This window comes from Protopterus annectens, chromosome 14.part0, assembly GCF_019279795.1.
Source record: "Protopterus annectens isolate FY-2018-M chromosome 14.part0, PAN1.0, whole genome shotgun sequence".
NCBI classification, from domain to species: Eukaryota; Metazoa; Chordata; order Ceratodontiformes; family Protopteridae; genus Protopterus; species Protopterus annectens.
Genome location: NC_056748.1, coordinates 694,183,612 through 694,205,976, shown reverse-complemented (window position 1 = coordinate 694,205,976; position 22,365 = coordinate 694,183,612). Strand labels below are relative to the sequence as shown.

The 22,365-nt window shown below is 42.1% G+C and overlaps 1 protein-coding gene across 3 annotated transcripts in view; it reads left to right on the top strand.

Annotated features, from left to right (window-relative positions):
• The window catches only part of KLHL21 (kelch like family member 21), a 747,265-nt gene that overhangs the window by 409,831 nt on the left and 315,069 nt on the right, over window positions 1-22,365 (top strand). The gene's annotated exons all lie outside the window — the stretch shown is intronic.

Genomic DNA, 22,365 nt, shown 5'->3' with positions numbered 1-22,365 from the left:
AGAGAACATGTAAAAGGAAACATCTAGACTTCCCTGAGGAGTCCATCACTTCTGACATGGACCTCGATGATTCAGAAGGGTCCCCATGGTCACCCTCCTTAGGATGTCTCCTTTGCAGACATCCTAGAGATCCTTAAGCAGAGAGGTGGCTGGAAGTCCATCAACCCTTCTGAGGATGAGTCTGTGTACCTGGAAGCTTTTGGGTCTTGCCCTTCCACCTCTTGGGTGACTCTACCTTTTGACCAGCTCCTGAATGTAGTTAGTCAGAAGGCGTGGGGCTCTCCAGAGTCTGTGGAACCTGTTCTGAGGAGGCCAAATAAGTTTATTACAGTGTCCCCTGACAAGGAATTCCTCACAAAAGATGTCCTGGTAGATGCTGTAGTGGTGAAGGGCGACTACCAAAAAAGAATTGTCTGAGATGTCCTCATCTGTCCATTCGCTGAATAAAGAATCTTGTACGATGGACAGGTACGGAAAGCACATGTTCTCGTCAGCAGCCTTTACCCTCAGGTCACTGAACTACTTGACCCAGTTTACCAGACTTCAGAGGGATCTCCTGAAAGAGTTGGGAGATTTCCTCTAAGGTTCTACAACTGCGGAGGTTTCAGACAAGGTGACCTCTCAACTTTCTACCTTAAATTTGGTGGTAAACTCCTCCATACGGCTTATCTCTTATGCGGCTGAAGCGAGTAGAGCAGCGGATACAGGAATCTCCTTAAGGAGGCATTCCTGGATGTGCTTATGCGAGTTTTGCAGAGCCCTTCAAATCTTCCTTTATCAACGCTCCATTTGATGGCTCGTCCTTGTTCAGGCCAAAAGTGAAAGAGACTCTGACCAGGTGCGAGCAAGAGGGAAAGGGACTCTTTCTGCCATGGGACTCAATTTTTCCCTCTCTAGTAGGCCTTACCCCAAAGGCCAGAAGGGGGGAAATATGTGGATGTTCATCGTGTTACACTGCTGCAGTCATTACACTTGGATTATCCTGCCGTCAGGCGGTCCCTCAGTCGGCCTGAGTTCCAAAGTCTTGGTCCGGCATCGGTTGCTGTCGCTTCCTCCCTGACATCAGTGTGACAGGGGTATATAAAATGCAGCCGACGCCATTTTCCCCAGTCTTTCTTGCCGCGCGGTGCCTGAAGCAAAAGCAGTTCGCAAGTACCGGTCGGCCGACTCCTGAGATTTTCATTCCGAATCCAGAACCGATGTCTTCTACAAAGCTAAGTATCCTGTTGGGGAAACTTTTTCTTGCCTCAGACCGATGTCAGTAAAAGTTAATAACTGTATTTCTTGTGGGAAGCAAATACCTCATAAGGATTTCCATTCTTATTGTATCCCATGCCTAGGCCCAGACCATGACGTCACAGGTTGTCTGTTTTATGCTAGGTTTAACAAGCGCACTATTAAACGTCGGTTTGATTTTGCCCGGCATTATTTTGGCAGAAAATTCAATTCTACCATGCCGTTGGAACTACCGACGACCGGAACACACAAAAAGCGCAAAGACAAGGACAGGCATCCGAGGCCCAAAACTGACGAAGCCTCTTCTAGGCTAGTCGCCGGTTCTCCGGTTTTCAGCGAGGCGCCTTCGCAGCCCCTGATGACCGCTTCTTTAGAACCTCAGGCCGCCTCTGACTCCCATGTGGAGATGGCTGGGCCTTTGGACGCACCAGATTTACAGCCTACCGAGACTAACCCTTCAGAGGGATCCGGAGTAGCTGAGCAAACCCATAGCTTCAGAGGGTGTTTTCAGACCTACTCAGTTAGCCATTAAATCTTCTGCTAAGTCTAAAACTCCTTTAAAAACAAAGAAACAAATTCAACATTCACCAGGACAGGCCTCCATGCCTAAGAAACAAATGCTCAAAATGGCCGAAGACTTAATCACTCTGATCAGGGGGTCCCATCCCCCTCCTGATAAAAGGCCTAGACAGGATGCAGACTATGACTCATCCGACCAGGTATCCATTTCTTCAGATTCATCCTCTGACCTAGGATACTCTTTACCCCCCTATGAGGATTATGATGCTGAGGAATCAATTCCTTCAGCCTCTCCGCCAGAGGACTACTCCTTTGGGGAAACCTTGCATACCATGAGGGAGCATTTCCATTGGGACTGCCAGGATTATTCAGAGTCCAAGAAAAGGCTCCAAGATTTCCTTTTATTACCTCAACACAGACCCCTTGCTATTCCACCAGTGTTAGATATTGTGGATGATGTGTATACTGAATCCAGTTTAAATCCTGATTCTTTACCTCCTGCTCCAGTTAAGCCAGACAGATACTACAGAGTCTCTGACTCTCAAAAATTTCTTTATAAAAGCCCTGCTGCTGACCCTGAAACTATTTCTCAGGGCCCCAAAGGGGTAAAGGCCTCCTCAGCAAAGAATCCAGTCCCCTCTGACAGAGATTCCAGAGCATTAGACAGATGGGGGGAGAAAGTATATACATCTGCAACTTTAGCAATGAGGGCCTTAAATTGCCAGTTTCACATGCTAAAATATCAGCAATATTTGATGTATCAGTTGAAACAAAAAATGCTTCCAAATTCAGATCCTCCTAATTATAAAGAAATGCAGGATTTATTGCATGCAGCTGAACAAGTGGGAAAACATACTTTGCAATGTGGTTTTGATTCATTAGAGGCCTCCTGTAGAGCAGCAGTTACAGGATCTGTCATTAGAAGACATTCTTGGTTAAAAGAACAGACGTTACCAGATCATGTTAAAGCAAAATTATTGGATGCACCTTTGCAGCAGGATGTTTTATTTGGAGTTGAGGCAGAAGAGGTAATAAAGAAAATGGAGGATAAAGCAAAATCTATGCAAACAGTGAAGGATTTCTTACAGGTTCAGCCTCCTCGTTTTAGCAGAAATTGGCCAACAAAGAATTGGTCCTTTCCAGTTACAGACAGACCTCAAAGGGGCAGATACAGATGTCCAAGAGGTAGAGGTCAACCACAAGGTCCTTACAGGCCTCAACAATGGGGTGCATCAACCCAGAAAGAAGGGGAAGACAGGCCTCAACCTTACAAAAAACAGCCCCAATGACTTCCCACTACAGCTGCCAAACAGTTCTCTCTTGGCAGCCTCCTTGGGGGGAACACTGGCACTTTTCTGTCACAATTGGCATATGATCACCAAAGACAAATGGGTTCTCAACATTGTATCTCAAGATTACAGGTTCCACTTTCGCACTCTGTCAAGACTAAAAAAATGCCAAATCTGCCACCAAATCAATAGGCAGAGGCTCTAAGACAAATTACAGCACTCATGGACATGAGAGCTATTCAAAAGGTACCAACACAGGAGCAAAGACAAGGACTTTACTCAAGACTCTTTCTGGTTCCCAGAAAGGACAAAGCCTGGAGGCCCATTTTGGATCTTTCTTCTCTAAACACTTACCTGGATGTTCCAAAATTCAAAATGTTGACACTACAGCAGCTTCTTCCCATGCTGGGCAAGAAAGCTTGGCTCGTAACTTTGGACCTCAAGGAGGCATACCTGCATGTCCCTATCAGACAAAACTGCAGAAGATACCTCAGATTCATAGCTGGTTCAATGCACTACCAATTCTCTACACTGCCCTTTGGCTTATCTACTGTGCCCAGGGTCTTCACAAAGTGCCTGGCACCAGTAATTGCATTTTGCAGACAGAAAGGAATTCAAATTTATCCGTACCTGGACAACTGCCTGATTCAAGCAGAGAGCAAGGACATTATTCTAAAGCATCTGATGTTTATAAAAAAGTTATTAAGTTGCCTAGAGTACACAGTAAACAAAAAGAAGTCAAAACTAGTGCCCTCACAAGAGATAATATTCCTGGGTGCCAGCTTGAATACGGCTCAGATGGCTTATCTCACGCCAGACAAGCAAGGACAACTGGCTCAATATTTTCAATTGATGGCAACAAAGACCCAACTCCCTGCAAGAAAAATTCTGCAGGCCTTGGGTTACATGGCATTTTGCATACTACTAATTCCATATGCCAGACTGCATATGAGGAAACTACAATGGTACCTAAAGAGTGTCTGGTCTCAACACTATCAAAGTTTGGAAACAGTAATACCACTACTTCCTTGCCTTCAATAGGCGTTTCGATGGTGGGCTCAAGCATGTCACCACAACAAGGGACAGCCTTTCACTCAACCCACAGCCAGGCAAACACTGACAACAGATGCATCGGATTATGCCTGGGGAGCACACATGGCAGGAAAATGTATTCAGGGCAAGTGGCCCGCAGAACAAAGGCATCTTCACATCAATCAAAAAGAGATGCTAGCTGTACAAAATGCCCTTATAGCTTTCAAGGACCTTCTCGCATCCAGGACAACTACTACTAAAGACAGACAACACCACAGTTATGTGGTACATAAACAAGCAAGGGGGCACTCATTCTTATCCCCTCTGCAGATAAGCCATGACCTTGTGGAACACAGCTCTAACCTATCAAGTTCATCTGCAAGCACAATTCCTGCCAGGAGAGAAAAACACACTGGCAGACGACTTAAGCAGAAACATCATGGATCCGCACAAGTAGAAATTGCATCCACAAATATTCAGAAAGATAACACAAAAATGGTGGAGCCCGGACATAGATCTGTTTGCATCCCCAATGAACTGCCAGCTACAGAAATTCTGCACAAGGACTTACCACCCACAAGCATGGAAAATGGATGCCCTCTCATTCAGCTGGAAAAACCTACAAGTATATGCTTTCCCACCAGTACCTCTCCTTCCAAAGGTACTCATAAATGCCAGGCAAGAAAAGCCAAAGATGATCCTGATTGCCCCAGACTGGCCACGTCAGCACTGGTACCCAATCTTAAAGAACTTAGCACAAGGTCCACCCTGGATTTTGCCTCAAATCCCACATCTTCTGACTCAGCACAACAATCAGATACTTCACAGCCAGCTAAAGACTTTAAACCTGGCTGCATGGCAGATTCCTTAGTCAAGCAAACAATGCCTCTCTCCAAAGCTGTTATGGATGTCATTCTGGAGGCCAGAAGGCCTAGCACCAGGAAAGTCTATTCGGATAAATGGAAGAGATTCTGTGCCTGGAACCAGGCTCACAGCCTTGACCCTCTTGTCCCAAATATTCCTCAGATACTACAATATTTAACTGAGATGCTGGACAAAGGCCTCTCCTTTTCATCCATCAATATCCACGCCTCTGCCATCTCTGCTCATTACAACATGGACCCACCTATTTTTTTCTAATCCTTTGCTAAAACAGTACCTCAGAGGGGCTAAAAACTTAAGACCGCCCCGTAGAGCACCAACTCCAACTTGGGACCTCAACTTTGTGTTGGAAAAATTAACTTTACTTCCTTTTGAGCCAGCTAACTCAGCTGATTTAAAATATGTCTCTTGGAAAACTGCTCTGCTCCTGGCAATAACCTCAGCACAAAGAGTTTCAGAATTACAGGCACTAATAGCAGTGGAACCTTTCATTATTTTCCACCAAGACAGGGTGTCTTTAAGAACAAACCCTACTTTTATGCCAAAGGTGGTATCAAGTGTGGCTCTAAACCAAACTAGTCACTTGCCAACTTTTTATCCAAACCCACAGAATAAAGGGGAGAGACTTCTGCATTCTTTGGACATACACAGGCAGTTACGCTTCTACTTGGACAAAACCACAGCTTTCAGGAAAACTGAACAATTGTTTGTCGCATATGCTGCAGGAGCACAAGGAAAAGCCATTTCAAAACAGACCATTTCAAAATGGATAGGACACTGTATACGTTTCTGCTATACACACCATGGGAAAACTGTACCTAACAGCATTAGGTCTCATTCTACCAGGGCAACTGCCACTTCAACTGCCTAACTCAGAGGAGTACCTACCAAGGACATTTTGGAAGCAGCAACTTTTTACCAAGCATTGCCATCTGCCTCTTTATTCTAAATCCAGAGCTGGCTTTGCCACTGCTGTGCTGCAGGGCCTTATAGCCACTCCTAATGCCTTATAGAACCAGCCACCCTATCTCAGCTTTGGGATTCTACCAAAGTGTAATGACTGCAGCAGTGTAACACGATGAACATAGTACAGTTTTGTACCTACCATAAATGTAGATGTTCGAGTGTATACACTGCTGCAGTCCAGGTTACCCTCCCTCCTTCCCCTCTTACTTGCTGGTACATACCTAAGTCTTCTACCCTTTACTACCTATGGGGAGTATTTGCTGGTAACTGAAATTTTTTGATTGCTTTTCATATTATGTTTTATTAGCAATTTACTTTGCCTACCTTTTTGGGGCACCTGACATCTGAGGCAAGAAAAACTGAAGAAAATGGCATCGGCTGCATCTTATATACCCCTGTCGCACTGACGTCAGGGAGGAAGCGACAGCAACCGATGCTGGACCAAGACTTTGGAACTCAGGCCGACTGAGGGACCGCCTGACGGCAGGATAACCCAAGTGTAATGACTGCAGCAGTGTATACACTCGAACATCTACATTTATGGTAGGGACAAAACTGTACTTTCCGTAAGTCCCAAAGACCCTTTCTGGATGCACATGAGGATTCTTCCCCCAGGGGCAGAGTGGAAATGGCAATGGAAGACACCAACCTTGTGGCAGAGGGGGTCTGCAAAATCAGGGCAACAGGGATACGTTCCTTGGTAGGCCCTTCCAGCGTTCCTGAAAGGAGGCCCACCTGTTCACCTCTGGAGGCAGTCGGGGGTCACTTTTCACTGTATCCAAATGCCTGGCTAAACATAAATGACAAATGGGTGCAAACGGTCATATCTGGAGACTACTGTATACCCTTTTCCTCTCCCCCTTCAGAAAAAAGGTCCGTCCCAGATGTTCCACCTACTCAGGGGACCAGGCAACCCTAGAAATTCAAAAGTTGCTAGAAAAAAAAGAGTTATCCAAGACGTCCCCTCAGACCAAATCAGATCCAGAACATACTCAAGGTTCTTTTTAGTTCCAAAAAAGACTGGAGACTAGAGGCCCATTTTGGATTTCAGTAGACTAAACAAATCTGTAAAAAAAAAAAAAAAAAAATCAAAGTTCCGGATGGTGACACTGCAATCTATACTCCCCTTTCTGGGAAAAGACAATTGGATGTGCTTGATAGATCTCCAGGATGCATACTATATTACCAATTCCGGGGTCTGCCTTTTGGTCTTACTACAGCCCCCAGAGTGTTCACCAAATGCATGACAGTAGTCACAGCTCACTTGAGGTGTCTAGGATTCTGGATTTTTCCGTACTTGGACGACTGGCTCCTGACCGCCACCACCGAGCATCTACTTACCAGAGCAAGAGACACCACCATTCACCTTTGTTCTCAGCTAGGCATTACAATAAATTTCAAAAAGTCTGCCTTGTTGTCATCACAACATATTGTATTTATAGGAGCAGACTTATACACAAGAGAAATGGTAGCCAGACTTCCTCTCGACAGGATACAAACCATACACCATCAAATACAGAGCATCCTCACATAGAAGAAAGTACAGGCAAAAGTTGTTCTAAAGATCTTGGGTACCATGGTGGCTGCAATAATCTTGGTACAGCTTACACGCTTACACACAAGGGTTCTCCAGTGGCTGCTTTTCACCCAATGGTCCATGCAGGAACTGCCCATGTCCCACAAGATTATAATAACGGAATCATGCAAGAGAGACCTCCACTGGTGGCTTCATTCTTCTCAGGTGGTTCTGGGCAGACAGTTCCCTCAACCAGTAGCTACAGTGACCACGGATGCTTCCCAGATAGGGTGGGAAAGACAGTCCAAGTAGTTTGGCAGGAATACGAGAACCACTTGAATATCCATATCCTAGAGAAGAGAGTGGTGGTGTTAGCGTTGCAGGTATTTCACGACTCCATTCCACTAGGAATTATTGCAATCCAGAAAGACAATGTCAGTCATGTGGTATATAAACAAACAAGGAGGAACCAGATCTTACCCCCTGTGTCAAGAAGCTCAAAGTGTATGGCAGTGGGCAGTCTCTTCCCAATGCTTTCTAATAGCAATGCATATCCCGGGGAGATCCAGTGTGATTGTAGACAAACTCAGCAGAGCTAATCTAATGCCTCATGAGTGGTCCCTGAAACAAGAAACTGCAAAACAGATTTTTCGCAAGTGGGGCCAACCTTACTGCGACCTTTTTGCCACATACAAGAACACCAAATGTAGCAGGTACTTTGCCTTCACCCCCCGGGGGAGTCACCAAGAGATGCACTTGTACACGATTGGCCCCCAGGTCTCCTTTATGCCTTCCCTCCATTTCCCTTGATCTCCAAAGTCCTTCAGAAAGCCAACATATTGAGAAGCAGGTTAATACTCCTCACCCCATGCTGGCCTTGACAAATTTGTTTCCCCTTTCTATGCCCCCATCTACAAGAGGATCTGTGGATTCTGGACCCAGTTCCAGACCTCCTGACTCATACGTCAGGGACCCTGCATCCCTCGCTCAAAACACTCAAACTGACAGCTTGGCTGCTCCACTTCCACTCCTAGCCAGGCTTCTGGGTGTATCCCCTGCTGTGAAACATTCAGATCTCATCCCACAAAACGGTAACTAGAAAGCTTTATGCTAGCAAATGGAAGAGGTTTTCTTGGGCTGTCAACAATGACATTGATCCTTTCATGGCCCCTGTAACTTTTATTTTAGACTTTTTAGCTAAACTCAACGAATGTGCAGCAGCGGCTACCATACAAGTTCAGTTGGCTGCTATATCAAACTACCATATTGGAGAAATGGGATTCAAAATTATGTCCCATAGACTGTGCAAAGCCTTTTTGAGAGGCACCTTTTTGCTTAGGCCTCCAGTAAAAAAACCACCAGCCCCTTGGGACCTCAGTTTGGTATTGTCCACTCTAATCCTGCCATCATATGAACCGGCTTCATCCTATCATCTGAAGTTTCTAACATGGAAAACTATCTTTTTGGTGGCCATCACATCAGCTAGGCAGGTATCAGAGCTCCAAGCATTGTCTATATGTCCCCCCAATTGGTTTTCCATAGAGAGATAGTTTCCCTGAGAAGTAATCGGTCATTCTTACCCAAAGTTTGCTCTGAAGCAAACTTGAATCAATCTATTGATCTACCAGTTTTCTTGCCAGACTATGGCAACAAGACAGAATATAAATTATTCCAATTAGATGTACAGAGGCAGTTAACACTTCTGCCTGGACAGAACCAAAGGATTCAGGAAATCTGATCAGCTATTTGTTTCCTTTTCAGATAAAAAGAAGGGTGCCCCAATATCAAAGGTCACTGTCTCAAAGTGGCTTACTGATAGCATTAACTTATTTGTATATTTCCCAAAACAGACAATTGCCTGGAAAAATAAAAGGTCATTCAACAAGAGCCATGGCAACCTCATTTGCCTTTCAAGCCAGACTACCTATGGATGCAATTTGTGCTGTAGCGACTTGGGTAAAACCTCATACCTTTATCACTCATTACAAAGTAGATTTGGCCTCCCAGAACAGGGCTTCATTTGGATCCACTGTTCTGAAAAGTTTGTTCCCTTGAGCCACCTAAGAAAGAAGGTGCTAGGGATGCTGTCCCAATCAGCAAGAAAGAAGGCGAGATAGGACAACATAACATAAAGAAGATATGTGCTCACAGCAATGTTCCACGTTTGTTGTCCCTCTCGCCTTCATTCTTGCGTCCCACCCTCCTTCCCCCAACCTTCTCTCCTGGAGGATCAAGAGGCTTCTGTCAGTTGGAACTTATGTTCTCTGATTTCCTCCTTAGTCCTAGGTCACACATGTTTATATATATATATATATATATATATATATATATATATATATATGTTTATATATATATATATGTGTGTGTGTACTATGTTGTGTATATAACTGTTGCTCTGTACAGTATTTGCAGACAAGATCTGGGTAATCTCCATAAGCATGATGGGATAGGGGTATTGCCTTGAGCCAGTGGAAGCTCTCGAGCTTTGGTATAGGCCGAGTCGAAACCGATTCTCGGTTCCGAAACCAACCAGCAAGAATGAAGGTGAGATGGACAACAAACATGGAATGTTATGGTGAGTACATAACTTCTTTTTCTCCATTGTTACCTCTTTCTTCCCCATCACACCTCCAATGTTTGCCATCTACCTAAGGAAAAATATTTTGAAGTCTGTTCAGGGTGTAAAATATCTATGTAAACAGTTGCAAGCAAAAAATCCTATATCTTCTAGACTTTGTTGCATACTTGGGAGCCATGCATATTTCCTCCCATTGTCCCTTGTAAATTGCTTCTTATCTCCTGTGATTGAATCTTATAATTGTTTTGCAATATTTTTATGCTGTACTAATTATCCCTTTTTAACAGGAGTTTCTGTTCCAGATTCAACTAAACTCTTTTCTTGATGTACTGGAAAATATTAGGGTTCAACCAAACACCCTAATAATGGGCGATTTCAACTACCCCACCATTAACTGGGAAAACTACTCATGTGCCAACTCCTCCACACAACGCTTTCTGGAATTCATAAACTCCAGTGCCCTGGATCAACTTATCCATAACACCACCAGGGGCAACAGTATCCTAGACCTAGTCATTACCAACATGAGTGACCGGTGTTCCACACCTGAAGTCAACTCCTTGTTGGTCCGATCCAACCATAAGCTAATCACCCTTGATATCCACATCCCACCCCCCACCCCCCATTAAGGAAACCTCCAAAAAAAGGAAGCCAATCTGGTGGTCCCCCTGCCATAAACAAACTGTACAACAGAGGGAAGAAATTCTTGCAAAATAGAGTAAAATCCCATGAGTGGAGGAGCTCCCTGGTCAGCCTCAGTAAGAAGTTGAGATCCCTTATAAGATCCTCCAAAGCTAGCTATGAAAACAAAATAGACACTGATTCTAAGGACAACCACAAAGCATTCTATAGCTATGTGAAGAATCTCAATGGCAATACCCAGATCTGCTCTGAGTTACAGCACAACGGCAAGAAAATTACAGAACTAACTGATATTGCCAACATCCTGGCAGATAGGTTCAGTGCTAACTTTACCCCCCCACCCCCACCCCCTAAAGGGCCCATATCTATACAGGAAGAATGCAGAGTCCCTGTAATCACAACTATGCAGATAAAAGCTGCACTCTCTAAAGCCAAAAACACAGCATCCATGGGACCGGACAACATCCCAGGCTGCATTTTATACGACCTTCAGAACGAACTGACTCCGCACCTAAGCACCATGTTCAATCATAGCCTCACATCAGGCTTTGTGCCCACTGAATGGCGTACAGCAACAGTTATCCTGCTCCACAAAGGGGGAGCCACCACTGATCCTGGGGACTATCACCCTATTAGCCTGACAAGCCTGGTCTGCAAGGCCATGGAACGTATCATCATGGAACTCATAAACAAAGACATTGGTAACCTCCAGACTCTGGATCCCACCCAGTTCGGGTTTGTGAAAGGCAGATCATGCCTCCTGAACCTGATAGACTTCTTTGAGGCAGTCGCCAAAGCCGTAGATGAGGGTAAGGTGATTCACACAGCCTATCTTGACCTCGCTAAGGCTTTCAACACCATAAAGTTGCACACTCCATATCTGACCTCAAACCAGTGACAAGTGGAGTACCACAGGGTTCAGTCCTGGGACCTCTCCTGTTTGGTATCTACTTCTCTGAAGTACAGGCTAACACAGAAGGCATCTGGCTAACTAAGTTCACAGATGACTGCAAACTAGGAGCCATAGTAGAGTCCCCAAATGATGTGGAAATCCTATAGATGGGCCTCGCTGAGACAGATGCCTGGTGTCAGAGCCATGGCCTCAAGCTCAATGCCAAAAAGTGCATTGTCATCCCCTTTGGTAAAAACTCTGTACCCATGAACTACTACATAGACAGCAGTCTACTTAACACTGTGTGTGTGATAAAAGACCTTGAGACCCAGGTGGACAGTAGCCTGTCCTTTGATAGTCACATCGCCACAGTAGTCAGGAAGTCCTTCTACGTGGCACACCTCATCATAAAAGGGTTCTCATCCTGGAAAAAAGAGGTCATTGTTCCCCTCTACTCGACACTCATTAGACCCATTATAGACTACAACGCCTCTTTTGGAATGTACCTCACAAGACATCTGCAGCATCTGGAAAGGCCACAAAAGTACCTCACAAAGAGGATTACTGGTCTCAAACAGATGCCCTACACTGACCGTCTCAAAAAACTCTAGCTTTACTCCATAACATATCACCTACTCCGAGGTGATCACTGCTTAACATACAAAGTTATGTCAAACCCAGAGATGTTGGACATGCTACACCTAAAGAAATCCCAATCCCTCCGAGCTACACGCTCCAGGGACCTAAACCTTGTCACCACAATAAACAGGACATGGTGGAGGGATACATTCCTGTCCCAGAGACTTCCCATACACTGGAACTGGCTACCCATCTATGTCAAGCAAAGTTCTTCATTAGCACTCTTCAAGAAAAATCTTGATGAGTGGATGGGAAAAAGGAAATACACCCTGGGGATCACTTATGTGTCTCTGCTCGACAGTGGCACAGGAAAATAACTTTCTTGGGTGGTGTAAGCCAGGGAACCTTGTTGCCTAGGCTTACGTAGGCCCTCGGGCTGATAGCCTAGTACCTACCTATGAACCTAAATACTCTACCAAAGTAGGTCTTTCACTTAGAATTTTACTATCCCTTTCGTTTTGCTTATACTCTGATGTTAATTCCTGGCTGGGAAGGCTGTGTCTAGCCTGCAGCCCAAATGTCATCTTGGTGTCTTCCCATTCTTTTACTTTTCCCCTCTCTAGTTATTTGCTCCCGATACCCTGGTTCCTTTGCAGTTTTTACCAATAAATTCCACCTCACTCTTTCCTGTTCTCTGTATCCCTTCTTGCAGTCATCCCTGTCAGCAAAATCTCCTTTCTTCATTCTCATGTTGGCTTAGTTCTTAGAATACTATCTGCTGCTTTATGAATATGATATTCTGTGTTGTGCATGTTCTCCTAAAAGATATGCATCCACAATCCCACTGTGTCCTTATTTCTTCAGCAAACCCCCCCACACTTCATCACCCCCCCCCCCCACGCTTCATCATCACTTTCCGCTTTGAATGATAACTTTCTGCTTGTATTATGTGGTTCAGCTTATCCACACCATCACCAGGGGCAGCAATATCCTAGACCTGGTCATTACCAACCTGCGCAACTGATGTTCCACACCAGAGGTTAGTTTCTCGTTGGTCAGATCCAACCACAAGCTAATCACCCTAGACAGCCACATCCAGCCCTCCACCCCCCATTAGGGAAACCACTGTAAAAAATGTCTCCAAAGCCAGCTTCAAGCTTCTTAAGACGGAAGTGGCAAACTTCACGACACCCATGCAGACTGACAATAGAGATACGACTGCTGAATTCTACACTAATGCACTTTATAAGCACTTATATGAGTGCATAGACTGTGCAATCCCATACAGAACCAAGATGCTATCCTCCAAAAAAAGGAAGCCAGTCTGGTGGTCCCCTGCCATAAACAAACTCTACAACAGAAGAAAAGGAACTGTTGCAAAAAAGAGTAAAATCCCATGATTGGAGGAACTCCCTGGTCAGCCTCAGTAAAGAGCTGAGATCCCTCATAAAATCCTCCAAAGCTAGTTACGAAAACAAAATCACTGTTTCTAAAGACAACCACAAAGCATTCTATAGCTATGTCAAGAATCTCAGTGGAGACACTCGGATCTGCTCTGAGTTACAGCACACTGGCACTAAATATACAGAACCAACTGATATTGCTAACATCCTGGCACCCCCTAAAGGGCCTATCTCTATACCGGAATAATGCAAAGTTCCTGTAATCACGGCTGCACAGGTAAAAACCACACTTTTCAAAGCCAAGAACACAGCATCCATGGGACCTGACAACATCCCGGGCTGCGTTCTACACGAGCTACAGAACTAACTGGCACCCCACCTAAGTACCATGTTCAATCACAGCCTCATCTCAGGCGTTGTGCTCACTGAATGGTGCACAGCGATGGTTATCCCACTCCACAAAGGGGGAGCCACCACAGACCCCGGGAACTACTGCCCCATTAGCCTGATGAGCCTGGTCTGCAAGGCTATGAAACGTATCATCATTGAACATATAAACAATGACATTGGTAATCTCTAAACTCTGGACCCCACCCATTTCGGTTTTGTAAAAGGCAGATCATGTCTCCTAAACTGATGGACTTCTTTGAAGCGGTCACCACAGCTGTAGATGAGGGTAAGGTGATTCACACAGCCTATCTAGATCTCACCTAGGCCTTCGACACCATCCCCCATTCTGGAATTATAGATAAACTCACTAAACTAGGTATAAATCCCTATGTCACGTGATGGGTTGCCAACTGGCTCACTGACAGAACCCACACTGTGAAAGTAGCAGACTCCAAATCCGACTTCAGACCAGTGACAAGTGGTGTCCCACAGGGTTCAGTCCTGGGTCCTCTCCTGTTTGGGATCTACTCCTCAGAAGTAGAGGCTAACACAGAAGGTCTTTGGCTAACGAAGTTTGCAGATAACTGCAAACTAGGTTCATAATCGAAACTCCTAACAATGTGGCCATCCTACAAAAGGGCCTCACTGAGACAGATGCCTGGTGTCAAAGCCATGGCCTCAAGCTCAATGCTGATAAGTGCATTGTCATCACTTTTGGTAAAAACTCTGTACCCATGAACTACCACATAGGCGCGGTAGTCTGCTTAACACTGAAAGTATGATAAGAGATCTTGGGACACAGGTTGACAGTAGTCTCTCCTTTGATAATCACATCGCCACAGTAGTCAAGAAATCCTTCTACATGCCACACCTCATCACAAAAGGTTTCTCATCCAGGAAAAAAGAGGTCATTGTTTCCCTCTACTCATCACTAATTAGATCCATTATAGAGTACAACGTCCCTTTTGGTATGTACCTCAAAAGACATCTACAACAACTAGAAAGGCCGCAGAAATACCTCACAAAGAAGATTACTGGCATCAAAGAGGTGCCCTACGCAGACAGTCTCAAAAAACTCCAGCTTTACTCCGTCACATATCGCCTACTCTGAGGCGATCTCTGCCTAACATACAAAGCTATGTCAAACCCTGAGCTGTTGGACATGCTCCACGTAAAGAAATCCCAGTCCCTCCGAGCTACACACTCTAGGGACCTAAACCTTGTCACCACAATAAACAGGACATGCTGGAGGGATAGATTCCTGTCACAGAGACATCCCATACTCTGGAACAATCTACCTATCTATATCAAACAAAGTCACTCATCAACGCTCATTAACACTCTTCAAGAAAAATCTTGATGATTGGATGATAGGAAATTCACTCCAGGGATCACTTCTGTGGCTCTGCTCAACAGGGGCACAGGAGAATAATTTTCTTGGGTGGCGAAAGCCAGGGTCCCTTTTTGGCTAGGCTTATATAGGCCCTAGGGACAATAGCCTAGTACCTACCTATGAACCTATATACCTTAACTGTGTAGCTCTAAAATATCCATTTAAATCAGGTAACCTAAAACACCTTTTTGTATTGGAAGTATCAGCTTATCCCACTTAATCCTTGGCCTCTTCCCCACCCAGATAAGTTCCATCAACTCTTTATTAATTGTAGTCTACAATCTCATCTCTGGTTGATAAAAATATGTCTGGCCTATATATAAAACTAAGGGGAATAAACACATTTTCATTGCTTGTATCTTACTATCCATTTCCAAAAATGAGCTTCCAGTTTCACAATTTTTTTATTATGTTTTATTTAGTGTCTTTCCACAAAACAATATCTGCAATAACAGAAGCCTTTTTTAATCCATACTTGAAAATGCTTCATCTTATGTCTCATAAATGTGTATTGCTTAATCAAATCATGTGTGGATGCATAATTTATGGTTATATACTATATCATCTGTTTTTACCTTCATTAGTTTTGTATCCTAAAAGACTTTGAAACTGACTCAAAATGTTCCACAACACTGAATTGTCATTTTCTGGGTTTATCACTTACAAAAATAATATCATCTGCAAATAGTCAACTTTTCATGATTATCATGATAATTTTTTTTTTCTTAAAAATCTCTTTATTGATTTATAAAATATAAAATAACAACAAACATCAAAACATTGTAAATATAGTCATTTAGGAGTTATTTGAAGTTACACAACATATAGAGGCATATTCCAACTCATGAATGTGGAAAAATAAAGAAAACAACAATATATACAATATGTACAAATGGTGACCAAGGTGCAAATGATTAAATAATATTATAACCATAGGAGAAAGTGAAGTATGAAGGTGAATAAATCATATTTGTGTACTAAGACAAAAAAGTAAAAGCTATTAATCATTATTAATAATATAGAGGACCTTCTCTATAGTTTTATTGTTTAAAGACATTTTTTTAGGACTTTTCAACATAGTTTTTTGTGCAGAAATGTACGAGTAAGCCATTGTTCTAAAGGCATTCCAATTCAATTTAGTGCGATCAAGCCAGTTTTTGGAAATGTAAAGTTTTATGAGAGAGGAAATAAATATAAACACGTGTGTCTAATTTAGAAAGATGTATCAAGGGTATGTGGAGAATTGCAGTTTCCCAGGATAAGGTGGATTTGTGATATCCCATTTTCTGTAACCTTACCTTCAAAGAAACCCAAAGTTTATGTGAGTAGTGGCAATACCAAAAAATATGCAGAAGGTCAGCTTTTGGAAATAAGCAACAAGGGCAAGAGGGAGACTTACTAGCATCAAATCTATTAAGTTTGGAAGGGGTATGATGTGCATTATTATTTATCATCAATTGGGTATAGAACAATTTCTTAAAAGGGGAGTGTTCCAAAGTGTTTCTAATAGCCAAGAGTTTTTGTTTCTCAGTTAATTGAGAATTATGTTTATCCCAGAAGTTAGAAAAAAGACACAATGAGTCTTGTATTAATTTGTTTAACAAGTTATATGATTTTGATAGCATTTTCTCAGGGAGTGATAATGTTTTAATTATCGTGTCTAAATTATTAAGATCTTGTTCTTTTGGCTTTTTAAGAGCACATTTAGCCATAACCACATCTCTTAATTGACGTAGAATTATAGTTTATTTACAATTGACTTTCAGTATATTCCGCAGATTAGTCAGGGACAAATCTTTATATTTCAAGAGATCCCAAACATTCATATTTTTAATAAGAGGGTAGTTTGTAAGATTAAATGGTATATTATCTAATTTAAGGTTGGAATTCAAGTGAAGTGGTTGAAGTAAATGAAGACTATTATCAAGCTTGACAAGTTTCAGTAACTCCTGAAATGCTTTGATCTTTTGTTTTAGGAAATTCGAGATTTTGAGAGTGTTTATGATATCTGTAGAGATGAATGGAATGGCAGCAGGGTTAATGTTTTTGGATATAATATATTGATGCCATAGCTTAACCCAAATTGGAGATTGATTGTAGCTGATATTGTTCAGTTTAGAAATAGAGAGTAGTTTGTTGGCCGAGACAATTAAATAGTAGAGATACAAATTTGGCAAGCCTAAACCACCCCTGTCTTTAGAAGTTGATAATTTAGAATAAGAAATCCTAACTCTTTTAGGAAACCACAAAAATTTAGCTAGTTCTTTATTAACTTTATCGAAGAAAGATTTAGGAATGATTTGATCTGAAGAATTGAATTGGTAGAGAAATTTGGGGAGAATATTAATTTTGATTACTGCAGCTTTGGATAAAAGTGATAGGTTAAGTAGTTCCCATCTACGCATATCTAGCATTATTGATGTCCATATTTTATTCAAATTATTTTGAAATGTAGATAGGCTATTTTGATCCACATGAATACCCAAATATTTAACCCCATAAGTAATATTAAAAAAGGATTCAGGAAATAAGTATGGTTTATGTGCCAAATGATTTAAAGGGAGAATATGAGTCTTTTGGGGATTAATGTGATAATCCGATACAAGTGAAAATTTCTCAATAGAGTTAACTAGTTTGTTTAGATCTGTGATAGGTGTTTGAAAGTATATTACTAAATCATCCGCAAAAGCTGAGAAAGGTAGATTAGTGTTCAAAACCATAGGAATCCTATGGAATGTATTTTGTGTTATGTATAAAAGTAATGGTTCTAAATACAAATTAAAGAGAAAAGAAGATAAAGGACAATCCTGTCTTGTACCATTAGTAATCTTTATAGGGAGTGATGTGGATCCATTAATATACTGTCTGGTAAAGGATTGTTTGTATAAAGTTTTGATTAAATTTATAAATGAGATGGGAATGATTATCATGATAATTATATCATTGAATTTCTGAGTCCCTTATTTTCTTTGCCGGTGGCTCTAAATGTGAAATAAATATGAAATGCAAAGAAGACATCCCTGGCTGGTTCCTCTGTTCAGACACAGCATGTCAGAGAGAAACTCTCCCACTTCATTTCGTACCCCCTGATCTTCAAATGCCCTCCTGTACAACCTTATTATAGTATTAGGGAATGCAAATGGCTTCCATTGCCCTACTCATAAAATCCCAGCTTATCCTACTGAATGTTTTCTCTGCATCAAGACCCACCAACAACAGTGTTATTTTTTTATATCCTGCTTCCCTCTGGATTATCATTGCTTTATTAATCTTGTCAAATGTTTGCCTCCTCCGCACAAAACCACTGTGATCCATAGCTATCAATTTTAGGAACACCATTGCCATTCTTTTAGCTAGTATAGACATAAGGACTTTATACGCATGGTTTAAATTTGAAATGGGTCTAGGTGAAGCTGTGTCTTGACAGGCCTTTACCATTTTTAAGTATTACAGCCATCACAGCTTTCTTCCAAGCAGTTGGTAATTCTTCTCCTTTTAATATACTGTTAAAACCTTCCATAGCTTTATAATTTTCTTCCCTCCTAACTTCAGACATCCACAAGAATACCATGGAGACTGTCCTGCAGATTGATTATACATCACCATTTTTCTGTCATCTCTTCCTATCTTAACTGTTAGTTGTTGAACCTCATCTTCCATTAAAGTTGTCATATTAAAGTCTTCTGCAATTACTTACAGTTGTGCTCTTTCTGGATTTCCACATTTCTTTGCTTTATAAAAATTTTCATAAAAGTTCTGAAATATCTCTTAATACCTTTACAGGGTTGTTGGGTATTTTTGTGGTTAGACACACCTTATGTTTGACAACCCTTTCTACTTTCCATTGCCTAAGTTGTGCTTAAAGTTTTTGTGTTCTGGAGTTCTCAAATAATAGCTGCTTAACAGCAGTCTTTCTAAACTCATGCATATTATCCTGGCACTCCCTTATTTTCTCTTTAGCACTTTGCAGTTGTGCCTCTTGTTCTATGAGATTCCCCTTATTCTTCAATTCTTTAACCTTTGTCAGCCCCTCTAAATAATTCATATTTTTTACCCATATTTGTTTTATTTCTCCTGTTTTTAAACTCCATTTTCATTTTATCCCACTCACTAGCTGTAACTTCTGAAGAAATTCTATCTTCCCTAATAACTCTTGAATAATTTCCAATGTCCATTCCTTAAATTCCTCCCATTTTATCAGGCAGGTGGGAAAGCACCAGTGTCTTATTTTTACTTCATTACCTTGCATTTTTATTTTAGCCTTTATTTGTGTAGGATCTGAAATAGTTGTTCCTGTGAAATATAATTTATGTCTAGTCTAGCCTAGTTGTTGTGCCTTGGGGAATAATGTGTAAATTCTTTCCAAGTTCCTTTTACTGAATTCACATCTTCCATCTTCAGAAACCAATTCTGTTTTGTTATATTTTCCTGTCTAGGTCCCCCAGACACATTCTCACTTTTACAAATCAAGTTCCAGTCCTCAGCCTATACATAATATTCCCCATTGAAAGCTGATTATTTCTCCCACATTTTTCTTAAGCTCCATAATAGCATTTTTTTGTGGAATATAAATAATGGCAGTATAACACTTCTCTCTTGGCAATAGCCTCTTACTACCACAAATATACCTTTACTATTTTTTCTTCCTCTTCTGCCACTATAGTATGATTATTCCCCTTTTCCTTTGTCCCTGATATTCTGCTAAATATCCATCCTGGAATCTTTTGTTTAATAAATTTACAAGCTCATTTCTTTCCAAATATGTCTCTGCCATTTTCACTCTGCTTTATTAATATAAGTCAGTACTATTTACCTTTTTAGCTATACCGATAAGGCCACTTACATTCCAAGACAATATGGATAGTGCAGCCATTACTATAACAAATGTTTCACTGTTGCTGTCATCACACTTGGATTATCTGCCTGCAGGTAGCTCTCAGTCGGCCCGAATACCAGAGTCTTGGGATTTCTGTGTCGGATGCTGTCAGGTCATCAGGGATATAAAACATGCAGCTGATGCCATTACATCAGCTTTTCTTGCCGCGAGGGAGCCCGAAGCAGAAGCACTTCGCAAGTGCCAGTTGGCCCGCTACCTGAAACTTTTGTTTTTCGAGTTTCAAACTTGAAGTCTTCTAAAGCTAAGTACCCCATTGGGGATCCTTTTTTCTTGCTCTAACCAATGTCAGAAAAAGTTAACAATTGTCTTGCCTGTGGAAAGCAAATACCTCGCAGAGATTTTCATTCTTACTGCGTCACCTGTTTAGGCCCAGACCATGACATTCCTCGCTGTCGGTTTTGTGCCTTGTTTAACACCCAAACTATTCATCATAGGGCTATCTTTGTTGCTAAATTCTTTCGCTCTCATTCTCCGTATTCCAGAATGGCTTTGATAAGCCATCCGACTACTGATCTTCTGTAAAACTTAAGGATAAAGAGAGAGACAGACCGCATAGTTCCAAAACTGCCGACGATGCTTCCGTTAAGCTAGTCGCCAGTCTGCCGGTACTCAGTGAGGCACCTTCGCAGCCCCTGATACCCACTTCTACAGATTTGCAGGCCTGTGCTGAGACCCATTCAGAGTCCGGTATGCCGCAAGATGCTTCTTTGACTATGGAACCTGCAGATGTCTCTACCTTGGATGGGTCCAGAGCCGCTGTGCAGGGACCAGCTTCTGAAGGTGTATTCCGACCTTCCGGTGTTCATATTAAAAATACTTCTTCATTTCTGACTAAAACTACCAAGTTTCTCAGGCCCAGAGTTCGTACTATGCCTAGAAAACCGACGATCAAAATGCATGCTCAAGCTCCCATGCCACAGAAACAAATGCTTAAAATGGCTGAAGACCTTATAACTTTAATTAGGGGAAGCCAGCCTTCCCCCTCTAAAAGACAAGGAATTGATTTTCCTTCTGATTCTACAGACCATGAGTCTGATGACTCTGATCACCAGGATATACCCTTCTCTACCTATGAGGATTCAGATGCAGAGGATTCCATTCCCTCTGCCTCCCCTCCAGAGGACTTTTCTTTTGATGACATTTTGCATACCTTAAGAGAGCATTTCTACTGGGAATGCCATGACTACCCACAGTCCAAAAAGAGACTGAGAATTTTTAGACTTGCCTCAGCACGGTACTCTAGCTATACCCCCTGTCCTGGATATTGTAGATGATGTCTTCATGGAATCCAGTCTTACTTCTAATACTTTACCACCAGCTGATAGAAAGCCTGACAGGTACTAAAGAGTACCTGACTCTCACAAATTTCTCTTTAAGAATCCCACTGCAGATCCAGAGACCATTTCCCAGGGACCTAAAGGTATTAAGGCTACTACAGCCAAAAACCCTACCCCTTTGGACAGGGATTCTAGAGCTTTAGACAGATTGGGTAAGAAGGGATATACCTCTGCAACACTTGCCATCAGGGCTTTAAATTGCCACTTTCACATGTTGAAGTACCAGCAGCTTATTATGGAACTAATTAAACAAAAAATGTTGTTGCTTCCAGATTGTGCAGAAAATAAAGATTTACAAGAGTTAATGCATTCTGCAAACCAAGTTAGTAAACATACTTTGCAGTGTGGTTTTGATGCCTTAGAAGCATCTTGCAGGGCTGCTGTCACTGGGTCTGTACTGAGAAGACATGCTTGGCTGAAGGAACAAATCTTGCCAGACCATGTCAAAGCAAAATTAATAGATGCTCCATTAAACCAGGAATGTTTGTTTGGCACGAAAGCAGACATTGTTCTTAAAAAGATGGAGGAAAAAGCTAAATCTATGCAAATTGTTAAACATTTCTTCTACAATCACCTAGATTCAGTAGGTACTGGCCTTCTAAAAACTGGTCCTTTCCAGTCCCTCCCAGGCCTTCTCAGTCCAAACCCAGGGGTACCAGACCCACCAAGACTACAGTCTCGGGGTATGCAGAGATCTAAACAATGGAGAGCTCCCACCTCGAAAATCAGGGAATGGAAAATGTTAAAAGAAAAACGCTTATTTCTCCAACATTCACCAGAAGAAACACAGCGATTTCGATAAGCAAATAAAAGC